General features: G+C 44.0%; 1 long non-coding RNA gene across 3 annotated transcripts in view; it reads right to left on the reverse strand.

Moving 5' to 3' along the window:
• LOC141259550 (uncharacterized) overlaps positions 1-16,408 on the reverse strand; it is a 348,768-nt gene extending 332,360 nt beyond the window's left edge. For all 3 annotated transcript variants that reach the window (XR_012318436.1, XR_012318434.1, XR_012318435.1), the window contains exon 1: positions 16,079-16,408. This is a non-coding gene — a long non-coding RNA (uncharacterized lncRNA). The remainder of the gene's footprint in view (positions 1-16,078) is intronic.
• Positions 16,409-21,355: the final 4,947 nt, after the last annotated feature.

The raw sequence follows: 21,355 nt of genomic DNA on the forward strand, positions 1-21,355 counted from the left end.
GTAGATATACAATGAAGTCCAGCAAAGCCAGAAGGGCGGAGCAGGATTAAATAGGCCAACAAGGTCATGTGACCAGCAAAGGAAAAAAAACCTAACAGCAAGGTTCTAACAGTACCCCCCCTTCTAAGAGGATCCTCCGGATCCCCTAGGACCAGGCTTATCAGGAAATCTCCTGTGAAACGCTCTGATAAGTCTGGACGCGGAAACATCATCTGACCTCACCCAAGAGTTATCCTCGGGTCCGAAACCTTTCCAGGCCACAAGATACTGCAAACTACCTCTATACCGTCTAGAGTCAAGGATGCGAGAAATTTCATATTCCCCGTCCTCCACCACCGGAGGAACAGAGGCAGAGGCGTCACCATCCGACACAACAGCTTTTTTTAACAGAGAGACATGAAAGACCGGATTAATTCTCCAGGAGGTAGGAACCTCCAACCTAACAGCAGATTGGTTGACAACCTGAAGCACCTTAAAGGGCCCTACAAACTTGGGACCCAATTTCTTAGAAGGAATCCTCAACCGCAGATTCCTAGAGGACAACCAAACCATGTCACCAACAGCGAACAAAACCTCCTGTCGTTTCCTATCAAAGTAGTCTTTAGATTTTCTGTTGGCCTCCTGAAGATTACCACGCACATCCGTCCAAACTCTTTCCAAATCACCGGAAAAATTCTCCTCCTCAGGCACGGCAGATCCCAACTTGGAGAACGACCCAAACGACGGATGTCTCCCAGAACAACAAAAAAAAGGCGAACAACCAGCAGAAGAAGATGTATGATTGTTCAGAGCAAATTCGGCAAGTGGCAGAAACTCAGACCACCCCTCTTGATTGTCTGCCACAAAACAACGCAAGAACTGCTCAACATCCTGGTTTTTCCTTTCTGTCTGGCCATTAGATTCAGGATGATATCCGGACGAAAACGACAAATGAATTCCCAACCTGTCACAAAAGGCACGCCAAAAACGAGCCACGAACTGAGGACCCCTATCAGAAACAATGTCAGTAGGAACGCCATGAAGTCTGACAATTTCCTTGACAAAGGCCTTAGCGAGAGTTTTAGCGCAGGGCAGTTTGACGAAGGGAACCAAGTGACACATCTTGCTAAAACGGTCCACGACCACCCAGATGACAGTAAAACCCTCAGAGGGGGGAAGGTCAGTTATAAAGTCCATAGCCAAATGTGTCCAAGGAGCACTGGGGACCTCCAAAGGACAAAGCAACCCCGCAGCAGGAGTATGTGAGGACTTAGATCTAGCACATATAGTACATTGGCGCACCCACTTAATGACTTCCTTCTGCCATCCAGGCCACCAAAAACTGCGACCCACCAGTCTCTTGGTCTCAGAGATTCCGGGATGACCTGCCAACCGAGATTCGTGACACTCAACAAACAAATCTCTCCTAAAGGTCCCAGGCACAAACAACCTCCCATGAGGAGTGTTAGATGGGGCATTCTCCTGAGCTTTAAGAATCTCATCTTCCAAAACGGAGTCTAAAGCAGCTATCACAACACCTTCTTGTAAAATGTTTTCCTCTTTCTCAGCACCGACTATGGGAGAAAAACTGCGAGACAAGGCATCCGCCTTAACATTCTTAGTACCAGGGATGTAAGTAACGGAGAAATTAAACCGCGAGAAAAACAGTGCCCACCTAGCCTGACGGGCATTCAGGCGCTTGGCAGCGTCAAGATATATCAGATTTTTATGGTCCGTAAGAACCTGAACGGGAAATTCCGCACCTTCCAAGAAGTGGCGCCAGTGTTCAAATGCGAGTTTAATAGCCAATAATTCCCGATTACCAATATCGTAATTCAATTCAGTCTCCGAAAATTTTTTTGAAAAAAATGCACAGGGATGTAATCCATCCCCGTTATCCTGAGACAATACTGCGCCAACCCCCACAGAGGAAGCATCAACCTCAACCAAAAACGGCCTAGTAACATCAGGCTGCATAAGGATGGGAGCAGAGGTGAACCTCTCCTTGAGATACACAAAAGCTTCAATGGCCTCAGAAGACCACTGAACCGCATCAGCACCTTTCCTGGTGAGATCAGTCAGAGGTTTGACAATACTAGAAAAAATTTTTATGAATTTTCTATAGTAATTGGCGAAACCCAAAAACCTCTGTATTGATTTCAAACCAATAGGCCTAGGCCATTCCTGCACAGCCTGAACCTTAACCGGATCCATCTCAAAACCTTTGCTGGAGATAATGTAGCCCAAAAAACTAATTCTCTGTACAGCGAACTCACATTTCTCCAGCTTAGCAAAAAGCGAATTGTCCATTAATAACTGTAATACCTCACGCACGCTCCGCCAATGAGACTCCAGATCTGGCGAATAAATCAAAATGTCATCCAAATACACAACCACATTTTTACCGATCAAAGGTCTAAGGATGTCATTAATCAGATTCTGAAAAAATGCAGGAGCATTAGTAAGACCAAAAGGCATAACCAGATTCTCAAAATGACCCACAGGAGTGTTAAAAGCAGTCTTCCATTCATCACCCTCCTTCATGCGCAACAGATTGTATGCCCCCTTAAGGTCAATTTTAGAGAACCACTTGGCCCCCAATAACTGGTTAAACAGATCAGGAATCAATGGCAGTGGGTAAGGATTGCGTACCGTAATTTTGTTAATCTCACGAAAATCCAGACAAGGACGTAAACCGCCGTCCTTTTTTTTTACAAAAAAAAATCCAACCGCCACAGGAGACTTAGAGGGCCTAATGTGACCGGCGGCCAAACTTGTCTGTATGTATTCCTCCAAAGCCTTCCTCTCAGGAATAGTAAGGTTAAATAAACGACTTTTAGGAAGAGTCGCTCCAGGGACAAATTCAATAGAACAATCATAGTCTCTATGGGGAGGCAAAACCTGCGATTCTTTCTCAGAAAAAACTCTCCAAAAATCCTGAATAGGAACAGGCAATTCTCCCCTATCCACAGCTGCAATACGCCCGTTACAACACTTGTCATAACATTTATGGCTCCAGGATTTAATTTCACTGGTAGACCAATCCAGTACAGGATTGTGAAATTTTAACCAGGGCAAACCCAATATTACTGGAGAAGGCAAGTTATTCAACACTACCAAATCCAATTTCTCATGGTGAACACCATTAATAGTGAGAGGAAATTCACTGACCTTGAGAGTAATATTCTTCAAAGGGGAGCCATCCACAGAAACCACAGCAATGGGGGATGATAAAGGTTCAGGTTTTAAATTGAGTTTTTCCACGAATCCCCCATCAATAACATTCAGTGTAGACCCGCAATCAACAAACACCCGAAATTCCATTAATTTTTCCTGAGCAATCGTGGAAGCAGCTAAAAATATACCCTTGGAATTTAAACAGGCAATACGGGCGTGACTGACCATTTTTTTTTCTTTCTTCATACGAAGCTCACAGCCTTTAATCAAATGACCAGATTTTCCACAATAGAAACACAAGCCTTCTGAAAAACGACGGTGTTTTTCTTGAGAGCGAGGTGCCACCGATCCAATCTCCATAGGTTCACCACTGTTAGTACACACATTATCATAACCAGAAACTGACATAGCAGAGGATTTGCTCTCATTAACCCTAGCACGCAGTCTTCTGTCCACCCGTATAGCTAATTGCATAGCCTGTTGCAAATCCTCAGGTGTAGGATAAGCAATTAGCAGGTCTTTAACCTTTTCACTGAGCCCAGCAAGAAATAGACTTTTCAGAGCAGAATCGTTCCACCCTGTTTGAGTGGACCAACGACGAAAATGTGTACAATATTTTTCCATATTACCTGATCCTTGTTTTAAACGTCTCAACTCAGTCTCAGCTGATGCCACACGGTCAGGATCATCATATAATAGTCCTAAAGCAGAAAAAAAACTATCCACTGATCTGAAGCATGTATCACTAGGTTGCAAAGAAAAGGCCCACTCCTGAGGCTCTTTGCGCAAAAGTGACATTATGAACCCTACGCGCTGGGATTCATCCCCAGAGGACTTGGGTCTCAAACGAAAATACAATAAGCAAGCATTTTTAAATGAAAAAAATTCTCGATGTTCACCAAAAAATAAATCCGGCAAACATACCTTAGGCTCCAAGAAATATGCTCCAGGACAGTTACTCACGTGCTGACGGAGCTCGGCCACTTCCAGAGAGAGTCCCTGCAGGTGTTTAGCCAAATCCTGAACCGACACCATGATGGAACAAAAAAAAATCTTTCCTTAGAGAATTTACAGGCTGGACTTACTGTTATGTTCTGCTACCAAAGCTAAGGAAAGAGAGGAGATCTGTCCCTACTATAAGACTCAGCTGAATCCCTACGATGTGACAGGGAACCTGATCCTGCGATCAGACCTGCTAAAGTCCTAATCTAGTCTGTACGGAGACCTATAGATTTGGGGAGGGAATCCCTACAAGTACTAAGGACTGGGAGGAATATGGGACACCTCCTAACAGAAATAGCAGCAGACAGACGAACAAACAAAATAGATAGAACCTAGAGGTCCGTAGACCAAGCAAACTAACAGAGTTAGATACAGAGCACAGGCTAGCTAGAAAGTAGATATACAATGAAGTCCAGCAAAGCCAGAAGGGCGGAGCAGGATTAAATAGGCCAACAAGGTCATGTGACCAGCAAAGGAAAAAAAACCTAACAGCAAGGTTCTAACACTATGTCCTCCAAACAGATGGACTGCAGCATGGTAAGGTGCTGTTCGTATTATGCCTATCCAGCCTGCAGTGTGGACTGTCGGCCTGGTGAGGGGCCGCAGGCATGTCCCGTAACAATGAATGGGATACTGGTGACGGCACTCTTGAACTCAGGGAGTGATTCTGATAAGGACCACACTCCCCCACCAGTTGATCCCTGGGAAAAATGTGGGTGTCTGCTGTATTCATGGGAAACCAAGGACTACCATGTTGCCAGAGTGACTATAAAAACAAACTGCGGTGCTGAGTCCCATGAGGTTGGAGTGTTTAAAGACCTGCTACACCCAGTGATAATAGGGCGGGACTTTAGCTTGTTCAGGGACTTTTGGCAGAAGGCGGGGGTGCCAAGTGACTCAGACAGCAGCCGGTTCACCCAGGATGAATCCCCATCGAAGTCGGAGGTGGATGAGTTCCCTCTGTGTGTCCTTGCTGGTGACAAGGACGAGATGGTGACTGATCAGGCCGAGATTCCTGAATTGGATGTTTCTGGGGGGGAATCTTGGGATGCTCAAATTCAGGATCTCACTTTAAAAGGGGCATTTGACTAGTGTTGAGCCACCCCCGTAGTGTTCGGGCTCGTCGAACACCGGGATGTTCGAGGAGCTGTTCGTCGAACTGTTCGTCGAACACCTTAGAACACCGTCGAACACCGTTAAAACCAATGGCAGGCAAACAAAAACACATAGAAACACATAGAAAACACCTTCAAAGGTGTCCAAAAGCAGACAAACTGCTCAAAAGACACTCTCTTTAAAAAAGCCGGCCGTCAATTCAGTAGCGGCATACACCGGTACCCGACAATTTAGACAAGAAGGAATAGAGCATCACACGTTGATTAGATAGATAGAAACATGTCAGTCACATATGTAAGAAGTACAGTGACAGTGTTGGTTACTGTACTTGTCATTTAGTGTTAAAGGATTTATTAAAAAAAATATTAGTGTTTTCATGCACCGTCTCTTTAAAAAAGCCGGCTGGCAATTCAGCAGCGGTACCCGACAATTTATAACAGAAAGAAAAGAGCATCGCACATAGATTAGATAGATAGAAACATGTCAGTCACATTTATAAGAAGTACAGTGATAGTGTTGATTACTGTACTTGTCATTTAATGTTAAAATAAAGGATTTATTAAAAAAAAAAATTGGCGTGGGGTTCCCCGTAATTTTAGTCTCTAGCGGAGGTTAAGCAGACGGCTGGGGCAGATGTTTGAAGCCTGGGAAGGGGGTAATACCCACGGAGCTTCCCAGGCTACTAATATCAGCCCCCAGCTGAATACCTAGCCTTTACTAGCTATTAAAATGGGGACCCCTCAAAAAATGACGTGGGGTCCCCCCTATTTTAATAGCTAGCAAAGGCTAGGCAGACAGCTGGGGGCTGATATTTATAGCCCAGGAAGGATGCCATGAATATTGGCCCCCTCCCAGGCTAGAAACACCAGCCGTCAGCCGCCCCAGAAATGGCGCATCCATTACAAAAAAACACAAACACCCAGAATAAAGTTCTTTAATTGAAATAAAGACACAATTATTTATTGTTCTAAATTAAACCATACTTACCATCACGCCCATTCCAGCTGAAGCCAAGGATCTCCTGCAATAAAAGTAAAATAATAAAGCAACATCATCCTTACCTTTCCATGGTTCCCACAACAGCTTCAGCTCTGCTACATTCACATGACAGGCTGGACCGCAGCAGAACGCTGCCATCCAGCTTGCCATGCGGCAGACACTGAGAAGCGCAGGCATGCTTGCGCTCCTCAGTGTCTCGCTGTGACGGCATCCAGATGAGCCGAGTTCATGTCCGATGAACTCAGCTCACCTCATGCACGTCACTGACAGCGTGGGAAAATTCTACTGCGCCTGCGGTGAGTGCAGGAGAATTTTCCCACGCTGTCAGTGACGTGCATGAGGTGAGCTCATGTCCAATGAGCTGAGCTCACCTCATGCACGTCACTGACAGCGTGGTAAAATTCTCTGCACTCAGCGCTTGAGCAGGAGAATTCTCCCATGCTGGGATGGCATTGAGATGACAGGCTGGATCACAGCTGAGCGTTGCCATCCAGCTTGTCATCCTTCAGCTGTGATCCTGCCTGTCATCTCAATGCCATCCCAGCATGGGAGAATTCTCCTGCTCAAGTGCTGACAGCATGGGAAAATTATCCTGCACTCACTGCATGTTCAGTAGAATTTTCCCACGCAGTCAGTGACGTGCATGAGGTGAGCTGAGTTCATTGGACATGAACTCGGCTCATCTGGATGCCGTCACAGCGAGACACTGAGGAGCGCAAGGATGCCTGCGCTTCTCAGTGTCTGCCGCATGGCAAGCTGGATGGCAGCGTTCTGCTGCGGTCCAGCCAGTCATGTGAATGTAGCAGAGCTGAAGCTGTCGCGGGAACCATGGAAAGGTAAGGATGATGTTGCTTTATTATTTTACTTATATTGCAGGAGATCGTTGGCTTCAGCTGGAATGGGCGTGATGGTAAGTATGGTTTAATTTAGAACAATAAAGAATTGTGTGTTTATTTCAATTAAAGGACTTTATTCTGGGTGTTTGTGTTTTTTTTTTTTTTACTTTGACTATGGGGTTAGTAATGGGGGTGTCTTATAGACGCCTCTCCATTACTAACCTGGGCTTGATGTCAGCTGGCATTATAAGCTGACATCAACCCCAGCCCTGTTACCCCACTGCCACCGCTACAGGGCAGTGGGAAGAGCGAGGCTAAGTGCCAGAATTGGCGCATCCTATGGATGCACCATTTCTGGGGCAGCTGACGGCTGGTGTTTCTAGCCTGGGAAGGGGCCAATATTCATGGCACCCTTCCTGGGCTATTAATATCAGCCCCCAGCTGTCAGCCTAGCCTTTGCTAGCTATTAAAATATGGGGGACCCCACGTCATTTTTTTGGGGGTCCCCCATTTTAATAGCTAGTAAATGCTAGGTATTCAGCTGGGGGCTGATATTAGTAGCCTGGGAAGCTCCATGGGTATTACCCCCTTCCCAGGGTTCAAACATCTGCCCCAGCCATCTGCTTAACCTCCGCTAGAGACTAAAATTATGGGGAACCCCACGCCAATTTTTTTTTTAATAAATCCTTTATTTTAACACTAAATGACAAGTACAGTAATCAACACTATCACTGTACTTCTTATATATGTGACTGACATGTTTCTATCTATCAAATCTATGTGTGATACTCTATTCTTTCTGTTATAAATTGTCGGGTACCGCTGCTGAATTGCCGGCCGGCTTTTTTAAAGAGACGGTGCATGAAAACACTAATATTTTTTTCAATAAATCCTTTAACACTAAATGACAAGTACAGTAACCAACACTGTCACTGTACTTCTTATATATGTGACTGACATATTTCTATCTATCTAATCTATGTGTGATACTCTATTCTTTCGGTTCTAAATTGTCAGGTACCGGTGTATGCCGCTGCTGAATTGCCGGCTTTTCATGTTTCACTGTGAGCACTGTTCCCATCGATTTGGGCAATCACTGTAATGCCACAACCACCATGGCTGTGGCATTACAGTGAGTGGCAGACAGTCCCTCCATGATTGGTGCTCTAAATAGCGCCAGACATGGAGGACACGCTTTTGGTGCATGAACAGTTATCGAATATAACCTCGAACAGCCGAATTTTTTGCAAATCGTTCGGGTACGTCAAACAACTCGAACACCGCCCAAAACAGCTCGAATTTGAGATTGGCGAACAGTTCTAGTCGAACACCGCTCATCTCTACATTTGACAATGTGTATGTGGTAAATGGGGTCGCTCAAGAGCCAGGGGCTGACACCAGGTTTCCACATTTCGCTTTAAATGAAGAGCTGCTATATCGGGTCACTAAACTAAGAGAAGAAGTGATAGAGCAGTAGTTGGTGCCAGGTCCCTATAGGCATAGGGTATTAGATTTAGACCATTCTCATGTCTTGGGTCGGCATCTGGGAATAGAGAAAACCCAAGAGCGGGTCCTTTCAGAGGTTCTACTGGCCTAGCTGTCAGAGAGATTGTTAACTACTGCCGGTCCTCCCCTGCCTGTCAGCTAACTTCTCCCGTATCTCACTTCCGAATTTCCCTAGTGCCATTGCTGTTAGAACCCTCCTGTTTGTTTTTCCCATCTTGTGTTTTGCGGTCACGTGACCATCTGCCTTGATATTCCAGCTCCGCCCTTTTGGCCGTGCTGGACTTCAGTGTTTGACTGTTTCTCTAGCCAGGTGCTTTGGTGCCTTTCTCTGTCAGTTCATTTGGTCCTTCTGGGACCTCTAGTACCTTTTTGTCAGTTTGTCTTTTTGTGTTCTGCAACAACTTCTCTGTTTAGGAGGTGTTCCATTTTTGTCCTAGTCCTTAGTTCTTTTACGGACCCCTTCCCTTATGCTATAGGTCTTCGTTCAGATTAACCGAGGACTAAGGCGGGTCTGTTCGCTAGGAAAAGTCAGCCTGCTACATCGTAGGGATTCAGCTTAGTCTTACTGTAGGGACAGCTTTCCCCTATCTTTCCTTAGTACTTGTTGCAGATCATAACAATTGCCTATTAAAGTGGTCCCATTTAACCCCTTCGCGACCTTGGGATTTTCCATTTTTGCATTTTCGTTTTTTGCTCCCTTTGTTCCAAGAGCCATAGCGTTTTTATTTTTTGGTCAATATGGCCATGTGAGGGCTTATTTTTTGCGGGAAGAGTTTTACTTTTAAACGCCATTACTAGTTTTACCATATCATGTACTGGAAAATGGGAAAAAAATTCCAAGTGCAGTGAAATTGCAACAAAAAGTGCAATACCACAGATTTTTTTTTTTTTTACCACGTTCACTGAATGCTAAAACTGACCTGCCATTATTATTCTCCAGGTCATTACGAGTTCGTAGACACCAAACATTTATAGGTTCTTTTTTATTTAAGTGGTGAAAAAATATCCAAAGTTTGCTAAAAAAAAAAAAAAAAAAAAAAATGCCGTTTTCCGAGACCCGTATCGTCTCCATTTTTCGGGATCTGGGGCCGGGGGAAGGGCTTGTTTTTTGCACGCCGAGCTGACATTTTATTAATACCATTTTGTGGTAGATCCGATGTTTTGATCGCCCGTTATTGCATTTTATTGCAATGTTGCGGCGACCAATAAAACTTAATTCTGGCGTTTAGAATTTTTTTCTCATTACGCCGTTTACCGATCGGATTAATTCTTTTTTATATTGATAGATCGGGCGATTCTGAACGCGGCGATACCAAATATGTGTATGTGGGGTTTATTTTTTGTTATTTTATTTTGAATGGGGCAAAAGGGGGATGATTTAAGCTTTTAGATTTCTTTAATTTTTTAAATATTTTTAAAAACATTTTTTTAAACTTTTTGCTTGTTTCTATAGTCTCCATAGGAGACTAGAAGCAGCAACTGTCCGATCGCCTTTGCTACATACAGATGATCAGCAAATCACCTGTATGTAACAGAAATGCTCCTGTACTATGAGCACCGACCACTAGGTGGCGCTCATAGTAATCTTTATGTAACATCCCTGGTGGCATGCTTGCATGGTGCACCACCTCCTACCATGCAAGACCGCAATCTTACCTGTCAGTCCATGCTGCGCTCTTTGCTCCAGTACCTGCTCTGTCCATGTCTCTTGTCTGATTGCTTAGGGCATCGGCGCGGCTTTCTGCTTGTTTCTTATAGCTACTGTGTGCACAGTCCTAATGCGTCCCCAGCCTATTGCTGTGAGTCACTGGATGCTTAAACCCCCTCCACCCAGTAGGAGGTGCCTGAGCAACACTTTCTCTCAGTTTGTCCTTTGCAACTGAATTGCCAGGTCCTGTCCTCTATCTAGTCTATTCTGCCACCCTGGGGGCTGTATACCCAGGCCTGTTACCTGTCTGTTCTGCCACCTGGGGGCTGTATACCCAGGCCTGTTGCCTGTCTGTTTCCGCCACCCTGGGGGCTGAGTTCCCAGGCTCTTTTCTGTATCTTGTTTCTGTTTCAGTTCCTGTCTGAACAATGTCCTAGCTCGTTTCTTGTTTGTTTCCATGTTTGTACCTTCCCTTTTCCTGCAGTGTCTGAACCTGCACTTAACTCCTACTCTTTTTCTTTGTACTTCTGTTTGTGAGTTTTGTGTCCACTCGCTACTTCATTGTAAGTACCTTGTGTGTATCTGGTTCTGCTCATTCTGTTTCCCTGCCTCCGTATTTACCTCCTGTGTTCTAGCTATCTTTCTGTATCTTCCAGTCTGTTCCATGTGAACAGAGCCCTGTCCTGTCTGCTTTCACCTTCTGCTCTGTTCTGCTCTGCTTGCTCACTGCTGCAGCGGTTCCGCTCTGCTCCGCTTGTTTACTGAACCCGCGGTTCCGCTCTGCTCTGCTTGTTCACCGCTCCGGCGGTTCCGCTCTGCTCCACTTGTTTACCGCACCTCCGGTTCCACTCTGCTCTGCTTGTTCACCGCCCCTGCGGTTCCACTCTACTCTGCTTGTTCACCGCTCCGGCAGTTCCGCTCTGCTCCTCTTGTTTACCGCATCTGCGGTTCTGCTCTACTCTGCTTGTTTAGCGCACCTGCGGTTCCGCTCTGCTTCGCTTGTTTACCGCACCTGCTGTTCCACTCTGCTCTGCTTGTTCACCGCTCCAGCGGTTCCGCACTGCTCCACTTGTTTACCACACCTGCGGTTCCGCTCTGCTCTGCTTGTTCACCGCACCTGCGGTTTTGCTCTGCTCTGCTTGTTCATCGCACCTGCGGTTTTGCTCCGCTCTGCTTGTTCACCGCTCCTGAGGTTTTGCTCTGCTAGTCCACCGCACCTGTGGCTCTGTTCCTGTATCCCAGTGTGTACTGGTCCCTATCCAGCCTGCGCTCATACCTGCCAGTATCTGCCTGTCTGCATTCCAGCCGTGCCTGTCAGCACCCGCCTGCCTTCATACCAGCTGTGCCTGCTAGTACCCCCCTGCCTTCATACCAGCCGTGCCTGCCAGTGCCCACCTGTCTGCATACCAGCTAACCTACCTGTTCCTGCATTCCCCGGTGTGGGTTAACAGCTGTGACCGTGGTCTGACCCGGAGTAGCGCCTGGTCCCTCTGCTCGGTTCCTCCCTGGTTCATGGAATCGACTGAGCCGCCGTGTGACCTTGGTCGGATCGGGTTGATACTTAGTTACGCCCCTCCAGGCACTCCTCGGTTCATGGTACAGTGGGATCACTAATCACGCTCACACCAGTCAGTCCGGGCGCGAGCGTAACACTTTACATAACAACCACTGGTGTCTGCTGCAGACCCAGGGTTGTCATAACAACCCATCGGTGACCCGCGATCACGTGACGGGGTCACCGATGGGCGGGGCTAATGCCTTGCTTCCGGCGCGGCGATGTTAAATTGCATTTACCATGTTAACAGCCGCGGTGGATCGCGATTCCACCCGCGGCTGTTGTGGGCACATGTCAGCTGTAATAATCAGCTGACATGTGCCTGGTTCAGTGCGAGCTCAGCGCTGGAGCCCTCACTGAACCGGGGGTGCTGGCCTGGGGCATACTAATACACCCTGGGACAGTAAGGGGTTAACAGGATTGCCATGGACCTTGTTGGGCTCTTGGTTAAGTCCTCGAGGGGACACCAATACATCCTGGTGGTGTTGGACTATGTAACTCGGTACCCAGAGGTAGTACCACTGAGAAACTCCTCCATCAGGAGTATAGCCCGAGAGCTAGCTCATATTTTCTCCCGGACAGGCCTCCCAAAGGAGATCCTGACAGACCAAGGATCTCATTTTATGTCTAAGATAATGAGGGAGTTGTGTAAGGCTCTCCAGATTACACAACTCCGGATGGCAGTGTATCATCCTCATACAGATAGACTGGTGGAGAGATTCAATAAGACCTTGAAATCCATACTGAAGAAGGTCATAGAGAAGGATGGGCGAGACTGGGATTGCTTACTACCGTATCTGCTGTTCTCCATTAGGGAAGTCCTCAAGGCCTCTACAGGATTCTCACCATTTCAGTTGCTGTACGAACAGCACCCTCATGGACTTCTCAATATTGCGAAGGAGACCTGGGAAGCAGAGGTTACCCCCCACCGGAGCATCATCGAGCATGTGGCCCAGATGCAGGACCAGATCGAGAAGTTGATGCCGATTGTGAAGTAGAGCCTCCTTCAAGCACAAGAGGCCCAAGCAAGGGTCTACAATCGGGCTGCAAAGTTGAGACAGTTCAGCCCTGGAGACCAGGTATTCTTATTGGTGCCTACGGTTGAAAGTAAATTTCTGGCCAAGTGGAAAGGGCCGTATGAGGCGGTCGAAAAGTTGAGTCATGTCAACTACAAGGTCCACCAGCCAGGAAGAAGAAAGCCGTACCAGGTATACCACATCAACCTGCTTAAACTGTGGCGGGACAGGGAACTGGTGGAAGCTACGTGTCTTTGGGCCAATCCAGAATCCAGAATCGAGGATATCTCAGTGGTTGGGAAACTGTCACTGGCTCAGAAGCAACAGTGCTGAGGAATGCTTCAGCGGAACCAGGACCTGTTTTCGAAGTTGCCAGGATGTACGCAGGTTGTGGAGCATGAGATCCTTACGAAACCGCATGTATGGGTAAACCTCAAGCCATATCGGATTTCCAAAGCACGCTGGTAAGGTGATCTCGAAGGAGGTAAAGAGAATGTTGAGCCTCAGAGTCATCGAGGAATCAAAGAGTGGCTGGTCCAGCCCCATTCTCCTTGTACTGAAGCCTAATGGAGAATGGCGTTTTTGCAGTGATTACAGGAAGCTAAATGAGGTTTCCAAATTTGATGCCTATCCTATGCCCAGTGTGGATGAACTCATTGAGAGGCTAGGTCCAGCCAGATACATCACCACCCTGGACCTAACGAAAGGGTACTGGAAAATTCTCTCATCTCCAAATGCCAAGGAGAAGATGGCTTTTTCTACACCTGATGGGTGCTTTCAAAACACCAAGATGCCGTTTGGTCTGCAGGGAGCCCCAGCTACCTTCCAGAGAGCTATGGACTGGATCCTAGTCTCTCACAAAAAATACGCTGCATATTATTTGGATGACATTGTGATCTTCAGCCTGGATTGAGGAAGTCACCTGCAGAAGGTCCAGGCAGTACTAGATGCGCTGAGGAAAGCAGGATTTACGATAAACCCAAAGAAGTGTGCCATAGGAAAAGAAGAGGCAAAATACTTGGGCTACGTCGTCGGAAGAGGCAAAATAAAGCCGCAAGTGAAAAAGGTGGAGGCAATCCAAAATTGACTGCAACTGGTCTCGAAGAAACAGGTTCGGGCATTTCTGGGAATTGTGGGATACTATCAGCAATTGATCCTGTATTTCATCATGATAGTCGCACCCCTAACCAACCTTCTTAAAGGCATGAAAATTTCGATAGCCAAATGGTCTTCTGAAGCAGACACTGCGTTCCAAGAGTTGAAGCTCGCTTTGTGTACTTCCTAATAATGGAAGCATTTTTTGCAGGAGGCCCTCTGACCTCTACGTCTCTTGCAAGGGGCATTGGAGTTCCTCCAAATGTTTGGCAGCCATTGCAGTCACTGCATATTAAATAACAGTATAGGAGACCCACTCGTTAATAATGGGAACAACAAAGCATAGCCGACTGCTGACCCTTTAAGAATAGTAAGGTCTGCCTGATGGCCCCATAAAAATAGTCTTTGTGACTTTCAGAGTCCCTCCATCATAAATTAAACAGGATGTGTCTGATGATGTGTCACACACCACATGGCCAGATAAGGTAGTAAAATGACCTTCTTACTTGCACTGTGTGAAAAATGAAAAAAAAAAATGCGGCACACTGTGCATAGTGAGAATTTTACAGTGCCTCCGCCAGGCGCGGCGGGTATGTAACCAAAAGTATGTGATTTGCAAACATGTGGCCATGTGCAAACTAGATGAGCATGGCCTCGCTCAATGCAAGTGTAATGAACAAGGCGCGAATAAAATCTAGTGGAATGTGGCCGGAAGTATGCAAATTGCCTACTTGCATTCACATGACCACTTTCTCCTGGTGCAGAAGAATGCTCAAAGTACGCAGTGCATGCAATGTGAGAATTCACAAGTCTGCAGTCACATAGAGTAACTGCAGACTTTTAACTTCCGATCAGACAACCCCTGTATGGTACTGTTAATGCAGTATTATCACAGATCAAGCAATTCACATTCACACTGAGTGACTATACAGCTACAGCTGTACCCTATATATCACTTGAATCTTTAGATTAATATTTATAGACAAACTATCACTCTCATTTTCAATCTGGTACATCAGCATTGAAGTAGTACATCACAATCATATTAGGCTTTTTTCTAATCTCTAAGCAGTGTGCTCTGAGCTCCTATCCCTACACTATACAGGCATAAAATGTTGTTCTTTTTTAAAACTGGCTGGATTTTCTGGGCTAGACCATGTTAATTGATTGTTGCAGATCATTATGAGGAAGCTCGCTTGGCCTTGCCTGCACCATTATCATGATCACTGAGTCTTCAGCAGTGTGTGAAACTGCATCGGGCATATAGCGGTATTAGCTGATTCTCGTTAATCGAATAGCAGAATGTTTAAATTTGTGTGAAACAACGAATTTCAGTAAATTCAATTCAATCTCATTCCTCTGCAGATTGAACCGCTCATCTCTACCCTTGTGTTTGCCAGAAGGACCCTCTTTTAGCATAGTTTTGAGTCTATTGACATGTTATTTACTTTGCAAGATTTCTGAATATTTGCTAAATTTGCACTACATGATGAACTCTTATGTTCCTCAGTGTATAATTATCAGTTTCTGATGTTACAATGTGATTTCCTACAGATGTAGCTTACAGAAATGTCATTGGAAAATGTCATTGATTTTCATTATACTTATATTACACATAGTGTGGAAAACTAGCAAGTAAGTATAACACTAAAAAATGTTCTCCCCAAGATTTTCAAGCTTAGTAGTAATATAACAGTGAATTACATAGTGAATGCATCATGTACGTTTTAATATAGCCTATAAGTATATAATTCAGGCTACATATCAGGTTGGTTAAATTTCTATATAAGTCATTGTGCATTGTTCCTAGAACATATTAAAATGCATTTAGCTTTCATTTCATGTGATTTTCTTTTTCAAAGCTGTCAGGGCTGTCACTATTCTAACACAGAAAACAAATGCACAAAAAGGATCAAAGAGCTATTATACAATATGAAAATGAAAGTGCATTTATCCTGTTATACACAAATCTCAACTATACTCAAAAGGGCTAAAAAATGAAAATGAGATGTTAAAGCAGTTCTAGAGCTCTCGGTTAGACAATGTTCACATGGAGGTTCAAGGGAATCTGTTAGTAGGCTCAACCCTCCTAAACTGTCTACAGTGCCATGTAGGTTCTAGAAAGTTGAATAAAATCATAAAATCATACCTTAATATCTGCGATCTGATGGCTTATTCCAGAGAAATCCACAATTTTCTTATATGTAAATGAGCTTTTAAGAACTATGAGCAGGACATACAGTAGATCTCCCTGAGAATCTGCCCCTGCAGCTAATTTTAAATGAAGGGGGGCTTTATCAGTGTGAACCAAGTAATGATTGACACTTTGCTCTCATAATCCCACACATCTCTGCAGTGAGATCAGTGAGAATGAAGTAACAAGTGAAATTTGTCTCATTACAAACATTTGCAGCAGCACTTGTTCGCTAATAATCCGGGCAGCTCTGCTGTACTATCCGTCTTCTACACTGGCTGTCTGTGAGATGACAGCTAAAGCATTGTGAGAGAACTGCAGCTGCAAATGTTTTTGTTGTGAGACAAACTTCTTTTCTACGGTTTTAACTCTCTGTACTGTGTGAACTCTGATCACACTGTACAGCTGTGAGCGATTATGGGAGAAAAGTGTCAGTCACTACATATCTCACACTGGTAACACCCCTTTTATTTAAAATAAGCTCTGGGAGCAGATTCTCAGGGAGATCTGTGTCTGGCCCATAGATCTTAAAGCACATTTACATATAAGAAAAACATGGATTTCTCTGGAATAAAACATTGGATTGCAGATATCAAGGTATCATTTTATTCAGCTTCCTGTGACCTATATGCCCATATGGATGGGTTAGGAGGGGTGATTCTACTGGAAAATTGCCTTTAAGTTTACCAGAGAAACTGTAAAAGTCTGAAATTGACCCATACAATGCTTGTGATAGTACCTATTGATCTTGGTGCTTCTCTTATTCATTATCTATCTTTTCCATTAACCATTTAAAGACTGCCTTGGCCCTATTCCTTAATCCCATGCCATTTTCATCTATGTTCTATATATATATATATCTATATCTATCTATCTATCTATCTATCTATATATATATATGCAGTACAGACCAAAAGTTTGGACACACCTTCTCATTTAAAGATTTTTCTGTATTTTCATGACTTTGAAAATTGTACATTCACACTGAAGGCATAAAAACTATGAATTAACACATGTGGAATTATATACTTAACAAAAAAGTGTGAAACAACTGAAAATATGACTTATATTCTAGGTTCTTCAAAGTAGCCACCTTTTGCTATGATGACTGCTTTGCACACTCTTGGCATTCTCTTAATGAGCTTCAAGAGGTAGTCACCGTAAATGGTCTTCCAAACAATCTTGTAGGAGTTCCCAGAGATGCTTAGCACTTGTTGGCCCTTTTGCCTTCACTCTGCGGTCCCGCTCACCCCAAACCATCTCGATTGGGTTCAGGTCTGGTGACTGTGGAGGCCAGGTCATCTGGCGTAGCACCTAATCACTCTACCCCTTGGTCAAATAGCCCTTACACAGCCTGGAGGTGTGTTTGGGGTCATTGTCCTGTTGAAAAATAAATGATGGTCCAGCTAAACGCAAACCATATGGAATAGCATGCCGCTGCAAGATGCTGTGGTAGCCATGCTGGTTCAGTATGCCTTCAATTTTGAATAAATCCCCAACAGTGTCACCAGCAAAGCACCCCCACACCATCACACCTCCTCCTCCATGCTTCACGGTGGGAACCAGGCATGTAGAGTCCATCCGTTCACCTTTTCTGCGTCGCACAAAGACACAGTGGTTAGAGCCAAAGATCTCAAATTTGGACTCATCAGACCAAAGCACAGATTTCCACTGGTCTAATGTCCATTCCTTGTGTTCTTTAGCCCAAACAAGTCTCTTCTGCTTGTTGCCTGTCCTTAGCAGTGGTTTCCTAGCAGCTATTTTACCATGAAGGCCTGCTGCACAAAGTCTCCTCTTAACAGTTGTTGAAGAGTTGTGTCTGCTGCTATAACTCTGTGTGGCATTGACCTGGTCTCTAATCTGAGCTACTGTTAACCTGTGATTTCTGAGGCTGGTTACTCGGAAAACTTATCCTCAGATGCAGAGGTGACTCTTGGTCTTCCTTTCCTGGGGCGGTCCTCATGTGAGCCAGTTTCTTTGTAGCGCTTGATGGTTTTTGCAACTGCACTTGGGGACACTTTCAAAGTCTGCCCAATTTTTCGGACTGACTGACCTTCATTTCTTAAAGTAATGATGGCCACTCATTTTTCTTTACTTAGCTGCTTTTTTCTTGCCATAATACAAATTCTAACAGTCTATTCAGTAGGCATATCAGCTGTGTATCCACCAGACTTCTGCACAACTCAACTGATGGTCCCAACCCCATTTATAAGGCAGGAAATCCCAATTATTAAACCTGACAGGGCACACCTGTGAAGTGAAAACCATTTCCGGTGACTACCTCTTAAAGCTCATCTAGAGAATGCCAAGAGTGTGCAAAGCAGTCATCAAAGCAAAAGGTGGCTACTTTGAAGAACCTAGAATATAAGACATATTTTCAGTTGTTTCACACTTTTTTGTTAAGTATATAATTCCACATGTGTTAATTCATAGCTTTGATGCCTTCAGTGTGAATGTACAATTTTCATAGCCATGAAAATATAGAAAAATCTTTAAATGAAAAGGTGTGTCCAAATTTTTAGTATGTACTGTATGTGTATATATATATATATATATATATATATATATATATATATATATATATATATATATATATATATATATTTATATATTTATATATATATATATATATATATATTTATATATATATTAGAGTTTCTACTCGCTCAGCTGAGGTTGAGGTAGGCACAGGAAGCGGTTTCAGTAAAATTTCCAGGCTGGTTTATTAAAACTTAATAAACTGCTTGGCATAACCAAACAAAAAGACAGCTGTGAAGACCCGGGGTCTTCCGTGGGCGTAATACTACTCCGACAACACCGGGTGAGGGTAAAACAGTGTGGCAATACTTTATTGATCCACAAAACAGACAACACACACATAGAACAGTCCCAGAAAATACCCAAGATGGTACAGCATTACACAGTCATACCCTTCCGTTGGCCCGTCTGGGATAAAACAGCTGTGACTTTCGGACTTCCAGGGCCAACTACCTCAACCAGTGTCCCCCCTGCTTTTGGCGGGCCCCCACAGAGAGGAGGTAGCGGCAAGCTTAGAAAGCTGACAGTCCATTGAGGTACAAGGCCAGGAGTCCCGAGGGTCCCACCCTGGCCTCTTTGAAAGTTTCCATGTGGCCAGATGACCGGTTGGTCCCAATCTGGCTTCTCCGAATGTCTCCATGGGTTCCAGGTGACCGGAGGGTCCCACCTGACAACCCCAAACAGCATATCCATGGGGCCAGGTGCCTTCATCGTCTCAACATGGTCTTTCCAAATGTATCCATGGGTTCTCTGATGGTCAATGGAGCAGATCGGTATCTTTCCAGTCAGTGCCATATTCCCTTAGGCCGGAATCATGTAGAATCCAAATCTGTGTCTCTTTGGATAAAGCCATGCTACCAAGCTGATGGTCTGAAGAGAGTCTGGTCTTTGATTCTCCTTGTAAAGTCTCTTTCAATTCTCTGTCTCAAATCTGCCTGCTACAGAGGCATATGTTCCTTAAATAGTTCAATTGTCCTTTGATGTACACATCCGCAGGTCAAGGATTAGGGATGATATTATTCCACAGGGCTCAGGTTTCATTGTTTGTGGATTTAATCATTTTACATAGTCGGTATAGCAGGGGAGACTCTTTAAATTAATATCTATCTGGCATTTGTACATTATGCAATTAGCATAGTAGCAAACATCATTGTTTCAGAACCAAGCGAAAACCACATTCAGGGTTATACAAATACTAGATCAATGAAAGAAATGGAGTGCTGATTTTATATAATTATTAACTTTATTAATTGTGAAATTTTCATACATAAAGACAAAAAAACATAAAAAACAGAGGTTGATAGAAGGCAGATCAAAGAGTCACCCAAGGGACAGGGAGGGTGGATTAATTGATAGTGATTCACAGCCCCAAATATGGAGTTGTTGGATGGAAATTCTAAGAGGCCACTAAAAGAATGAATCCCCTATCTCATACAATATTCATAATAATGTTAAATAGTAAAAAAGGAAAACAATTTAGTAAAGTGCTTGTGCTTAAATCATCATTATTCATTCCTGTTAAACAATAATAGCAGCATAGAAAAAGGGCATTATGCCCATAGAATGCATCAAAGTATCACTCACCCATCAGTAAAGTTGCAAGTGTGACGTTGCCAGGGATCCACCCCGATGTGCGTTTCGCATTAGCTTTTTCAAAATAGGGGTAAATAGGGGTAGAGGGGTAATCTTTGGGGTGAGCTGAAGTATGCCATTGGTAAAAGAACCCTGCAAACATTCGAGAGCTTGAACAATCTGCTAAGGAAGAGTGGGAGAAAATTCCATTTGAGAAGTGCAAGAAGATTATAGATGGCTACAAGAAATGTTTAAAGGCTGTCATCAATGCCAAAGAGTGTGCAACCAATTATTAATTAGGGGTGCCTTTATTGCTGAACATGCTGTTTATTCTGTTTTTTCTTTGAGATTGCAAAATGGAAGTTGAAAAATAATGTTTTATTGTTGTATTACTTTGGACCACTAAATAAAAAATGTTGAGGATATAACTTTTGTACATATCCATTTATTTCTAAAGATATTGTACAGTCTATGAAAAAATTGAAGGGTGCCAATAATGGTGAGCAGCACTGTATACGGTGGTGTGAAAAAATGTGTTTCCACCGTCCTGATTTCTTATTCTTTTGCATGTTTATCACACTTAAATGTTTCAGATCGCAAAACAAATATTTAAATTTTAGAAAAAAGTAACAAAAGTAAACACAAAATGCTGTTTTTAAATGAAGGACTTTATTATTAAGGGAAAAAGAAATCCAAACCTACAGGGCTCTGTGTGAAAAGTGATTGCCCCCCCCTTAAAACATAAATTAACTGTGATTTTTCACATCTTTGGGAAGCTGAATTCAATTTCCCTAGCCACACACATGCCTGATAACCGCCACACCTGTTCTCAATCAAGAAATCACTTAAATAGGACCTGCTTAACAGAGTGAAGTAGACCAAGAGATCTTCAAAAGCTAGACATCATGCTGCGATCCAAAGAAATTCAGGAACGAATGAGAAACAAAGTAATTGAGATCTATCAGTCTGGAAAAGGTTATAAAGCCATTTCTAAAGCTTTGGTACTCTAGAAAACCACAGTAAGAGCCATTATCCACAAATGGCAAAACATGAAACAGTGGTGAACAAAATGAAAAAAGCAAACACCAGTTCACCCTGACTCAGGTGTCCCGAAGCCCAGAA

This window comes from Phyllobates terribilis, unplaced genomic scaffold (assembly GCF_046119375.1).
Source record: "Phyllobates terribilis strain yellow unplaced genomic scaffold, ASM4611937v1 Scaffold_3__8_contigs__length_932513732, whole genome shotgun sequence".
Taxonomy (NCBI): Eukaryota; Metazoa; Chordata; class Amphibia; order Anura; family Dendrobatidae; genus Phyllobates; species Phyllobates terribilis.